The following is a 13,127-nucleotide window of genomic DNA, read 5'->3' on the forward strand; positions in this document are numbered from 1 at the left end:
TTGTTTATTACCATTAGCGGTTCCAGAGGGGCTAAGGGGCTCAAGCATCTGGGTCCACTATTGTTTTAGTGTTTGCCTTGATAAAGCCTAGCCTGATGGGTCAAGCCCCTCCCAAACCAAAATCCTGGATCCGCCACTGTTTATTACAACAACAATTTCGGCAATAAAGGTTAATAATTCTTGCATCTTAAAATTCTGATTACTAGTATAATTTCAAGTATTTATTCTTTTATTATAAAAATAAAAATGATTCAATTTTATTCATAAAAGTATGCAATTATTTCATCAATGTTTTGTTATGACTTCACGTTAAACTATCGTCCGTAAACCGACTTTACAGACTATACCAATTTTTTTTTTATCTGACGTGCGGCCCCAGTAAAATAAAGGGAGGGGAGAGAGAGAGGTGAGTGAGTAAGGAAGGCGCGCGGCGGTGCGCATTGTCGCCGTCTGGTATCCGGAGAACATGAAGAGGTAGGAGGTAGATAGGTTGGTTGGTAGGTAGGTACAAAGAGCGCGTTGGTACGTGGCACGCCCGCAGCCCGCGCGATGTAGCGCAGCGCCAATGCATCGCTTCCTACCAGGAGCACACAACACACGAGGAGGTATGCGGAGCGCCGCTGCCGAGGCGAACTGAACGTAGGGACGTATTTCGAGTTAAGTGAGGCGATGATAGAGCGCGACACTCAACTGATGCTGGCCGACCTCCGTAGCGTAGTCGGATGCTGACATTTACATGCTGATATTTGATTACCTACGATTTGAAATTGATGATTGCACTGACGCAAATTGACCCATTAGCTGTTTGGCGTATAGCTGTAGGCCACATAATCAGTGGCGTAGCCAGGATTTGCGTACGGGGGGGTGTTAAGAAGCATGCCCCCCCCCCCCCCCCCCCGTATTAAAGCGGGGGGTCAGGGGGTCCTCCCCCGGGAAAATTTGGATTTTAAGGTGTAAAATAGTGCTATTTTAGCAGTTTTCGGTACTTAAATTTAAATATTGTAATGCTAACAATTTTATTAATTTTTAATATGAAATTTGTTTGAGTGATGAATAAGATATTTAATTAAAGATTTGGTGCTAAGGGGGGGGGGTGTTGCACCCCTAACCCCCCCCCCTCCCCGGCTTCGCCCCTGCACATAATTCAAAGTAAGTAACTGGTTATTCTTCTACCCCACCAAGCTCAGGACTCTGTGAATCTGGCGTGCAGTCTTCTCGTCGTGCATTGGCCAACAATGAATCTGAGCGGTAACCACAACTTTATAGATGGCGGGAAAATTAAGATAAAAGTGTAATACAATGCGCTAGTGTGCTTTCAAGAATCTGGATCAGATTTTACACGCAAAAATATATATATATATATATATATATATTTAGAAAACAAGCGTTTTAACAAAAAGGAAACACGGAAACAAAACTACTCATCCGTTCTCGGAGATTTTCAAATGATTTTAAAAACGCTGTTATTTTGAGCAGTGTTTTTTAAAACCGCGTAGTTATTTTATTCTGAAGTTCTGCACACCGTATGTGTGACGAGATAGGTGGGGCCCTTAAAGAGCTCACCTTCTTAACAAGTTAAAATTAACAAGTGCATACGAGATTAAAACAGGTAATCGTAGCTTTCTGTACACGCAATGTCAGCATATTAAACTTTTTTTTTTTTTTTGCGCGATGCAGCAAAAAGTTCAATAGCGGCATTTTCACATACTCGTTTATACACTACGCAAGACGCAAAATTGTAACGTAAGAATGGGTCAACTTCCAACCTCTTGCGTTTACACCTACCATATTCGTAGAGAAGTGTCCCGAAAACTTTTAAAGACGCATAAGTTATATGCACAGAAGGCCACTATGTTCTGTTTATCCTGTACATTACACTTATTAAACTTTCACACATTGAAAAGATTAACACCTTTCAATCAAATTATTTACAATTTATTTTATTTCATGACAAAGTACACGCACTTTTTTTTACCTATCCAATTACTAACCAATCGACTCCAAACAGAAACCAAACCCCATTGACGTAATACCTCCGTGCACAGGGGAAGAAATTTGTTACCTACTTGTTTTACAACTTTAAGTTGGTATGACTGGTGAACGACTTGCGGTTAGGGGAAGCCTTCATTTCACAGACGAGAGAGCCACACTCGAAGTTCCCCGAAGTTCATGCTCGCTTTTTTTCTTCCGTTCTATCTCATTGTATAAACCGGCGTGGCATTAAATTTTTAGCGCTCGATTAGGATAGGCTAAGGGCCCGCCTACCCGGGCACACACATGGTGCGCAGAGCTTCAGGAAAAACAACGCGATTTCGAAACTACTCAAGATATCCGAGTGGGGCCTGTTTACGAATGGCATTTAAGAGTTCGCTGAGGGCCGAAAAATACTTTTGATTTCGGATTAAGTATTTAAACTGTATCTTTAGAAACGTTAAAATGCCTAAAACGCGTGTTTTCAGGGTAATTTTTAGGCGTAAAACAATCCGTACAGATTCTTGAAAGCACTTAAGGGGCTTGCATAACACCTTTATCTTCATTTCTCCGCCATATAGTGTTACGGTCACCGCTCAGATTTCACAGTCGCCCTGTGCACGACGAGAAGACTGCGCGCCAGTCCAGAGGCGACACCGCGCTAGAAGCACCAGCGAGCGTCGCGCTTATCATCCCGCCTCACTGACAAACATACACCCCTGACGAGCAATACAAGCCTCACCCGACGCCGCGACGCCCCTGGTCCTGCAGCTGGCACGCCGGCACTGACCGCTCACGAGAGATGACCCATGGTGGGGAGGGGGGGAGGGGTGAGGGGCCTCAAGGCCTCCGCCGGTGGCACCCAATTTGCGAGTGGCTGCGGTCACGTTCACCACGCACGCACGCACGCACGCACCCACCCACCCACGCAACCCAGGGGCCGAGGTCGGCACACACCTAACATTCACTGACCCGGAGTCCAACACGTCCAAATGGGGCACCGTCATATCTACCTTTGAATATATATACTGTATAGAAGTCGCGAGTGGATAGGATTTACTCTACGTTTTTCAGGAGCGTATGATGAGCAGCTTGGGAACTTCACCGCTGCAGTGCGCTGCCGTAACGCCCTGTATCGTCTTGTTATTTACACGTTAGAGCGCAGCGCTGTCGCCCGCTGTCATTCCCCGCACCCCCCACCTATCATTCACTGCAGCTCAAGGTCGTTCAACAGGAGGGGGAAGGGGTGTTTGAAGAGTTCGACACTTGTCCGCTAGGGACCACCACAAGTCGATGCCCTAGAGATGGTGGCGATTGCGGCGGTGAATTAACCAACTACCTCAAAACCGTATTAGAAATTTTAACCTGGGCTGGCGACTTCTATACAGTATATATATTCAAAGTAACTACTTACAAACACACCATTTAGAACAAAAAAAAATTGGTTGTCTGTAAAGTCTGTTTACGGACGATAGTTTAACGTGACAACGTCATAACAAAACATTGATGAAATGATTGCATACTTTTATGAATAAAATTGAATCATTTTTATTTTAGTATCTAATAAAAGAATAAATTCTTGAAATTATACTAGTAATCCATTTTTAAAATGCAAAAATAATTAACCTTTATTGCCGAAATTGTTGTTGTAATAAGCAATAAAAACCACATTAACTTTTCACTTCACTTTATAAACAGTCGACGAAACAGTTCACGCGTAGATCACTTGTAATTAATTTTAAAAAACTGGCGTTTAGCTATAAAGTTTAAATATAATTATGAACAAGTTTTCATATAAATAAATTGTAATCAAATATCTATCATCAATTATATGAATCACCATAATTTTTTAGTCAATTGTAACATAACCTATTATTACTGCACTCGCCGACAGCGTAACGGAACCATGAGCGTAACGGGACACAGCGCAACGGAACAATGAACGTAACGGGACACAGCGTAACGGAACAATGTGCGTAACGGGACACTTTTTCGTGCGTGCAGCCGGCGTTCATCGATTTATTAGACGTTGTCACGTCAAAAATTAAAACCTCTAAATCACATATTATTTCTCTTTCACTATCCGGCACTTCCACCGTACACGGAAACGTAACAAATGAAAAAAAAATGAGAGTGAATTTCACGGTTACGAAAAATTAATTTGATAGAAAATATATTTGCAATACTAGAACATAACACGGTAAAGGATTTACATACATAATAAAAAAAAAACATAAATTAATCATAGAACACTAGAACGTAAACCAACATTGCTACCACCGCGGCAAAATACTCTACTTGACGCACGGATTAGTTGAGCATTGCCAAGGTAAATCCTATGGGTCCGTCTCCGTTAACGAGATCCGTATGCGCTTCTGTGTAATTGTAGTGCGGGCCTAAAAGTTAAAATAGGTTGGGAGTGTTTCATAAATAAAATTTTCGCAAAAATGCAATCGTTATTTGCGCTTATTACGTTCATAGTAAACTACAAAAAAAATCATTATCAGTTTAGAATTTTATAGTAGAACCTTTGTACACTGTTATGTTTTATTTTATACGTAAACTAATTTGGGCCGGTCTTGCGCTTAGTAGTCAAATTTCGGTATTTCTGTCATTGGTAAACATTATTTATATTTGGACGGTGTGGTGATATTCTGTAAACTTTAAAATAGTTTGGCTGTTATAATATTCCCTCTGTTGAAAACTTCTGTTACGTCATTTAACATTAGTCTTTTATGTGGTAACATCAGTTCTTGATAAAACAGGTTGAAATTTTTATTTCTGTATGTTAGTTAGTTAGTTTTTTTTTTTTTTCGTGTAGAGACGATAGAAACAAAAATTAAATGTGGTTAGGTTAGGTCACAGACATTTAACTGAATGGAATCGTTTAAAAGTGTATTATTATTATTACTCCGACCGCTAAGTTGCACGAACTTCAGATATGTTCGGGGACTGATCGTGATTCAGTGAAACGTAGGCTTCCCGGCCGAGGTCGACCAAGCTGCCTCCCATTCGCACACTACACGCACTACCGCACGGCTGAGCGGGACCGTGTTCCGTTACCTGCACGAAGGAACATCAACGTGCATACACGACGAATGTCGATCCGTTACTGCGTGCGCTTGTTTACGAAAGCCCATTGGAATGGCTACCGCGCACTCGTTTGGGCGTATCGCGTATGGAGGACACACTTCGTGCACAGTACTTCACTGCTACGTTTCATCTGCAATATGATGTTTTAAAATTATGATTTTTTTGTGGTTGATTGGTCAAATAACTTGCCTCCTACAAAGGTTATAGGTTCGATTCCACTCCCGTTTTTATGCATTCAGGAATAGCCTCCGTTCTAATAAAACCAAATTTATACAGCTTTACCACCTTAAAGACAAAATCCACAGACACGAAATAATTACATTATTTTCAATCTGTATTTACAATGTCAAACTTATCACCTACCGCTATATGCTCGGCTTATATAAAACTCATTAAAAATGAAAATGAAAAAAAAAATGAAAAAGTTATTTTATACTTTTGTTAGTTATTAAGTAGTTTCAAAATTATGCCCCTTTTATTTTCAAAATTAGTTATTAAATTACGGTAAATGCGGTAAATAGATGTTTGTAGTTTTTGTTAAATTATTATGCATCTTCCACTTGATTAGCTTCGCAGGAAATGTGTTTTGTTTTAAAACCAAAACTACCTCCATTTTACCTACTAAGTGGTCCAATTTCGAAAAATCTGAAGGAAAAAAAACACAATGCATACCTCTTATGTATTTAATTAATGCTTAGTTTCTAACATTCCTCTTTAGTTGGCCCAGTGATATGAATTCTTCCCTTTTTTTTTTCATAACATTTTACTCACTCTATTTTTACTCATTTCTATCTGGGTATAGAAAAGTAGACTTGAAGCACATATCTGCTTCTCGTTGATGATAAGACTACAGTGCTCTTGAACCAGTTATAATCGAGGATAAGAAGTAGTTACCCAATCACGTATGAACCGCCGAAGGTGACCTTATTATCGGATAATGAAGGCCTGGTTATTAGTAAGGCAAGTAGAGTCTAGTCTGGAAAGAATTGAATGAACGAAATAACCGAGGCTCTACCAATATTTTAGAACTTTTGATGTGTAACAGATTGGCTCTTGGTATACGGCATTTGGTTGAAGTAATTTCGCGAATGCGACGGAAGGAAGTCAACGAACGGATATGTGTAACAACCACGGTGCTGCCATATGTGGCGGATGACGCGAACCAAAGTATGTACACAAAGTCAAAGGGAAGCTGTATAGTGTTAGCTGTTAAATACATTTTAACAAGATAGGTAGTATTTTAATAAAAATAGGCCTACTTGTCAAAAAATCAGGTCCAAAGCCAAGGTTTACTGTTTTTTCTAGGTTTTTTATTTCGCTTTTGACGGAGCCGTTTCATTATTATATTATATAGTTTTAAATTTGTCTGCTAATCAAATGATTTAATAGTCGACGTAAATACTCCGGCAGCGAATTCTAGCGGCTGATGCGGAAACTACGTGTGATTCGCGTCCAGAAATGCAGTCCGTATAGTATTTATCGACATTATTTTTAATAATTCAAAGTTTAATATCGTGTTAAGGGTTATCGTATTACAATAGTGCATTTTGCAACATGAGAACTCATAAATAGAGACCTGAAAAATTCGCGGATTCATTTCACGATATGATAGAATCCAAACAACTGGACCTTTATATTGCTTCTCTGATTGGTTCACAGTTAATCTGAAGGACTTTGAAACAATGAAAAACCTTCAACCAAAAAAAAGTATCGAATCGCAAGCGTCCCAGTTGACAGGTGACACGAGTCAGTAGCCAAAGAGCAGGTGGCATTTGCTCGAGTGTGTAGTCTATCCTAGAGGTAATCCAAAGCGCGAATTTTTCCGGTCTCTACACATAAATTTGCTCGTTACCGAGGTTATATGTCACACATCTCGGTGCAGCCACGCGCATGCGCGGTGGGGATCGAGTTCCGACACGTCTGTGACCACGCGGCGGGGACCTAAGCCGGCGGCTTAGAGGGGATTGGACTTAGTGGCGGTTAGGGAGAGGCGGAGAGAGGGCGCGTGACATCTGGAGGTTATCGCCGGACCGCCGCCGCCGGGATAAGCATTCGCGCGTCTGTTCCCCGGTCGTAGATTGCGCGCGGAAAACAAATGACTACCCCGTTGTCCAGCGATTTTCTTTTGTTACATCAAGGCACCAAAAACGGGGTTCGCATTCAAATAACAAAGCAAGGAAGATACAGAGTGGCAACTCAATGCTACAACTGTCGCGGGATTTAGAGGCAACTTAACAACCTGAAAGTCGTTAACTTTTCGGAAGTAATGTTGGCAGCCTTGATTATTTTTTTTTGTGTAGTCGTTCGTTGCTGGGAATATTCACCGTTTCACGATTAAGATCATTTATTTTCAAAACTAATACTACCAAAACCATATGTTAAAATGCTTTTATCTTTTGTTTTAAAAATTTAAAACTGCATAGCCGCAAAGTTTGAGTGCTGGCAATCATGACCTCAGTTTCTATTGCAAAAAGAAATATAATATATATCAGCACAAGAAAAGCACGCAAGATTTTGTTTTGCAGCATTGCTTATTTAATTGCCACCAAAATAATTTAACATTGGTGAAAATTATTACACGGTGTAATACTTTGTCATCATAATCAATACGCCACTACGTTAATACACCATCCCATAAATTCTGAACTAAGGATGTTCGTAAATATTCGTTTTTTATTTATGTTATGGTTAAGAAATTTCTATGTTTTTCTCATATTTAAAACTCAATGATGTTGTGCCGTTAATTAGTAATTTCGACACGATATATTTTAAATTTTTATTATGATTTTAAATTTTTTTGTGTGGAAATTTTATTTGCTCTACTATAGTGTGATTTTACTTTGTTAGTCTGGTGTACTCCTCTGAGTTAAACTTTGTCTCAGTGCTCTGAAGCCCCTTTCCCATCGGCGTATCGGATATTTTGCTGGCCTAATCCCTGACTGGCAGACAGCTTACCATTTCCCCCGCCTTCAGTCACGCCTCAAGCCTGTAATATCATTTCTCTTCGAGACCCAAACTGCATAGACAAGCCTGTAGCTTGCAGGCGACCAGTTCTCAGAGACGAGCTGAGATTGGCCTTTTTCATCACGTATTAGTGTTAAGTTCGCTCCTCTGCAGGCACGACGGGACGTAGATTCCCAGCAGCGTTGCATTTTACCCTCACCCCCCCCCCCCTTCTCAGTTCCAAGTAAGACCAATGACCGGTCGTAACCCCCTGGGCAACCGTGACCGTCCTCAAGGTCTCCTCGCAAAAAACGAGTGCGCCAAAACTGATCGCAAGCGCTACCTAGCGACCAAGTCGCGAACTTCTCCGCTAGCCTACCCTCTAGGGCGCCAGAGAGCAGCACCTGCTTTCCCTTGAGTTATATGGACGCCGTGGGCGAGTCGATTGTTTTCAACTCAGACCCCTCCGACAGAGTTCTCTACTGTCGCCTAGTGATGCCAACTTCAAAACTCCTGCCAGAGTTTTTTTTCGCCCGCATTCGGGCAAGTTCGGAATCTTTCGGCGGCCCAGACCCCCTCCACCTGTAAGAGCCGGCGCCCCTTTTAATTACGAGACGCGGTTTGCCGCGACACACATCAGCGCGCGTCACGTTTGCAGACAGATCTCCGGCGAGCTCAGAAGACTCTGGAAGACTTCATCCGACCGCTAGCGACTATGTAATCGTCCTAAATAAGGGATGCTATCCCTCAACTAAATTCAAGTACATTAGCCTGTCTGCATAGTGTTAGCAATTTTTTTGTTTTGAAATTTTCCCTTTTAATTTTTTTTAACTATGAAGAAATCATCCGCGCCCAGCCGCGCAAATCGCGAGCTACGGACCATGGCTGACTCCGCGATGGCAGCTTGAAGGCAACTCCCCTGTTTTGTCAGGGGTTCGACCTCCCAGCGATGCACATATTCAGCTAGATTCGAGATCCAGCAACTACTGGTGGACGAATTGTCCACCAGTATGTTTTTCGGCAGTCCGAGATCCATCCATTAGAAGAAGAAGCTTTCTTCCATTCTACAGTTCGGCATTTTTAACTCCACATCTGGAAGACTCGGGTGATATGTTTTCTATTTCTATTCCCCCCCCCCTTTTTTTAAAGACAAACCAGCGATAAGTGACTATCCACTTAATCCACTGATATGGTAAACTAATCAGCGACAAATTTAATGTAGTAGAACATTGCAAGTTGTAATAATGTATTGTCGCGGGTTGAAATTTTGCAGGGTTGTTGAAATCAAATTTAGGGACTTAACTGACGGGACTCTGGGCTGGCTGCTCTGTTCACTCGTCAGCGCAAGTGGCGTGACCATGTAATTGGGGCACGGGGCCGGCGCGGCGCGCTGCGGGCTTGCAGAATTTTGTTTGTTTGTTTGGCCGCGCGCTGGCGCAGCCACGGGCCGCAGTTACTGGGGCGCGCTGTCGTAACAAGCCGCGCGGTGTGGCCTGCACATTGGGGTAGAGGGGGGGTAGTCTTCCCAGATGTTCTAGTTAGTTGTTTAGTAAATTTGACTTCAATAACGAGCTTTTGTTATGGTAGGCGCGGCAGGGCGCGCGAATTTAAGCGCAAGTGATTGGTGACTCGGGGCTCACTCAGGCGGAGGCTATGCGTCTCACCTGTGGTCACGAGTTGTTAGTTCGTTCGTGATGTAGGAATTCAAGCTTTCGGGCGGAAGCTATGGTCGACGCCAGAGGCCACGAGTCGTTTAATTTAAGTTAGGTCATAATGTAGTCTTCAAGCTTTCGGGCGGAGGCAATGGCCCTTGTCACTAGTCGTTTAGTTATAATTTTTTTAAAATGTAATGTTCGTTCGGATTTTAAGGGCAGGAGAGGCCCCTACGTTAGTTTTAAGTAATCGATCAAGAAAGGCTTTTCGGAAAATGTGAGTATGGACTTATCTTTGTTTTAATTTTAAGTATTAATTATGATTTGAGGTATTCGGAAGGACTAGGGAAGTGTTTAGTGAAGTTCTCTCATTCTCTCTCTTGTAAGGTCGTTCAATCGTTAAGGAAGTAAAGAGATTATTGTTTTAAATTGTAATCCCGCTATTTAAATGTTCTTTAAAATGATGTTGAGTATTTGACTTTAAGAATAAAATAATTTTAATTAAGTATTATGTTATTTTGCAAAATCTCCTTAGTTCAGCTCTCACCAGACATCCTGTACGGGATGACGAACCTATGATCCTAGGTACAGTAAAGTATTTTATGAAGTTAAGACTAGTTGATGCCAAGCGAGTTGTTTCTATGTAAAGAGCTACGATTCTCTCCCCCCTCTGAAGGTGGATCGTGAGAGAAATGGCGGTGGCACCGGCTAGGTGCACGTGACAGTATCAATACAATGTACTTTGTTTTAAATAATCGTGGGCCGGCCCCTTTTCGTTTTTCTTTTTTTCTTAAATCTTTGAAACTTGTTAAAACCTTTTGTATGTAAAGTAATGGAAACAAAATAATTCATCAGGGCAAATAAAACAGGGAAACTATAGATCAAGTTAATCGTGTAGTTTTTATTTATTGATTTTAACGATCCACCAACTTCCTCCTTGCTTGTTACAGGAAGTTCCTAAATTTTGTTTGTTCCCCACCTCGTGCCGCCTCTGGTAAATCAATTTATTTAACTTATTTTTTTTATCCCGCAAGTTTCCAAGGCTCTTTTTAATTAATTCAAAATAATTCAATTTTGAGGCACGAGGGGTGTAACAATGTTGGCATTTCTTAATCGCACAGTTTTTTTTTTAATGGCCATATTTCACCTATGCAGGTGCGCCCCACTGCAGCAAAGAGCCGTGTCAAAAATTACCCGTGTGATGCATCTTTCACCTCATTAAAAACGGAAATGCAACAAAAAATTAAATCATTAATAAAATATGTTATACGTTTGGCATTATCATTTATATTTTAATTTTTATTCCTAAATAAATTAGACCCCTTTTACTTACAAAATTGGAAATTAAATGAGCTCCAGTTGGAAGAGTGAATATTGGACTAACAAAGGTGTAATCAATCTGTGGACAGACATTTACATTGTTATTTTTAATACTGCATAATTATTAGCTAATAAATAAAACTGGATTTAATTAATCGAGTTATTCTATCCGGGGCTATATTCCCAGACTCGTAACAATATAAAGTTTAAAGTATCGTTTGTCGGTCTATCAGTACGAAATGATTTAAAACGTATACCAAAAGTTGATTTGCATAAAGCATTACACCACGGGATTATAATTTCACTTTACGTAATTTTTTTTATGATTCATGTAAAACAAGAAGAAAAAAAAGTACCTGTGTGAATATTTTGTCCATGTGAACGAAGGCACTAACTACAACTAAATTAAAATAATTTCCCAGCGAAATCACGAGGGAACACTCAAGCCGTCAAGAGATAGAGAGAGAGAAAGAGAGAGAAAGAGAGAGAAAGAAAGAATGAACGAAGAGGAGGAGGGGGTGGATTCCCATCGGCCCGGGTACCAGAGAGGCCCTATCTATTTTATAGAATTTTTTTTATATGCGTAAGTTTACCCTGATGGCATGACAAATATATTGGCCAGCATAATTAATTTGAAAAATTCCAAAGTTACGTGATAAATACACGCAGATCACGGTAACGTGTGGTTTTAAAACGTTCTGTCACTAAGTAATGGGGAGAAGGAGAGGGGGGGGGGGGGGGCTCGACAAAATCAACTGCTCCCCCGAGCCCTTGGTCTCTCAGGATTGGCCACCCCTTCGACCAATCAGCGCGCGGCGCGGAGCGGTCACGAACGGCGGGTTGCCGCACCTGCGAGCCCGCAGGGGAAAGGGCGCGCGAACCTGCTCGGTATGCAACACGCGGCGCGTGAACAGGTCGTCGGGGAAAGGATGTTAGTAGGGGGGGGGGGAGGGTGCTCAGGAGTATGAAGGGGTGTGAACGATGGAGGGGGGAGGGTGTCCTGAAGGTGGAGGGGGGAGTGGATGGTGAGAATCAGGGGGGGGGGGGAAGACGTCAACCGAAAATGACGAGGGAACCTGACTGTCCCGGAAGCCTTATTTTCACAGACGAGAGAGCCAAACGACCGATCGTGCATCTACGGTTTTTTTTTTGTTCATTGTAAAAGGTTAGGTTAGCTACATTATAAATACTGTGAAATGTAAACGGTTTCTTAGCCCTGGATAGCTACATATTAAAAAGTTATTTGCTAAGCAATCATAAAATGATTTTACAGTATTTTTAATGTAGCTATACTTACCTAATATAACCAACCATCCACAATGTTTTAAAGTATTTATAATGTAGCTAACCTATCCTAATCGACCGCAAAATTTAATGCCACACCGGTTTATTCAATGAGACAGAACGAAAAAAAAAAAAAAAAAAGCTAGCCTCCCCCCCGCAGTCAAAGGCTGGTGTTCCGGAGGCCTTTTTCGAAATGCTAACGGACGGTCGCAGGGTTTCGCTGCGAACCGCGAAATCATTTTGTTCCCGGGATGTGTTCGTGTAACTTGGTCGGCGAAGATAGACACATCTACAGCCTCCTCTCGGTGTGTGTCGCGTCACTTCTCTCAAGCTTGACAGTTCTCAAGAGTACCCATTTCAAAACTTGTGTGCAACACGCGATGCTTCGTTCAAGAAAACTGACAACCACGTGAAGTTTTTTTTTTTTTTTTTTTTTTTTTTTAACGCTGTCGACAGTACAACAGTAGCGGCAAGGATACGTAGGCCATTGGAAATAAGATTTTCAAAAACTTTCAGAGAGATTATGTACCAAGCCATCTTCACGGACGTTTCTTAAAAGAGGTGGTATCCTAAATGCTTTTATTTGTGATATTTAGTGTTTTTGGGCATGATTTTCGATAAATTCGTAATATAACTATATTTAGTTCGTAAAGTGATTTTGTTACTAAACAGACCTTATTTAATGGTTTTTTATGAACTTGCAGGCAAGTACTGAAAGCTTGATATCATTTGTTATACATTTCTGAATTAACCATTCGTAAGTAGCCTTAAATTAGGTTTTCTCAAAACCCCGAAAATCTTTCATTGGTTTCTTGAAACGAAAAATGTTCTGTAGCGACCTCAAAAAAAAAATACTTTTTGAAA

The 13,127-nt window shown here is 41.2% G+C and overlaps 1 protein-coding gene across 2 annotated transcripts in view; it reads right to left on the reverse strand.

The window, feature by feature from the left end:
* LOC134540161 (protein-tyrosine sulfotransferase-like) overlaps nt 1–13,127 on the reverse strand; it is a 32,730-nt gene that overhangs the window by 14,309 nt on the left and 5,294 nt on the right. Inside the window, exon 1 of one of the 2 annotated variants that reach the window (XM_063382707.1) lies at nt 2,714–2,761. The exons of the other annotated variant lie outside the window; for it this stretch is intronic. The gene's annotated coding sequence lies outside the window, so the exon portion shown is untranslated. Of the gene's footprint in view, nt 1–2,713; nt 2,762–13,127 lie in introns of those variants that run through there. 2 annotated transcript variants of the gene reach the window in all.

Source organism: Bacillus rossius, chromosome 16 (genome assembly GCF_032445375.1).
Source record: "Bacillus rossius redtenbacheri isolate Brsri chromosome 16, Brsri_v3, whole genome shotgun sequence".
NCBI lineage: Eukaryota > Metazoa > Arthropoda > Insecta > Phasmatodea > Bacillidae > Bacillus > Bacillus rossius.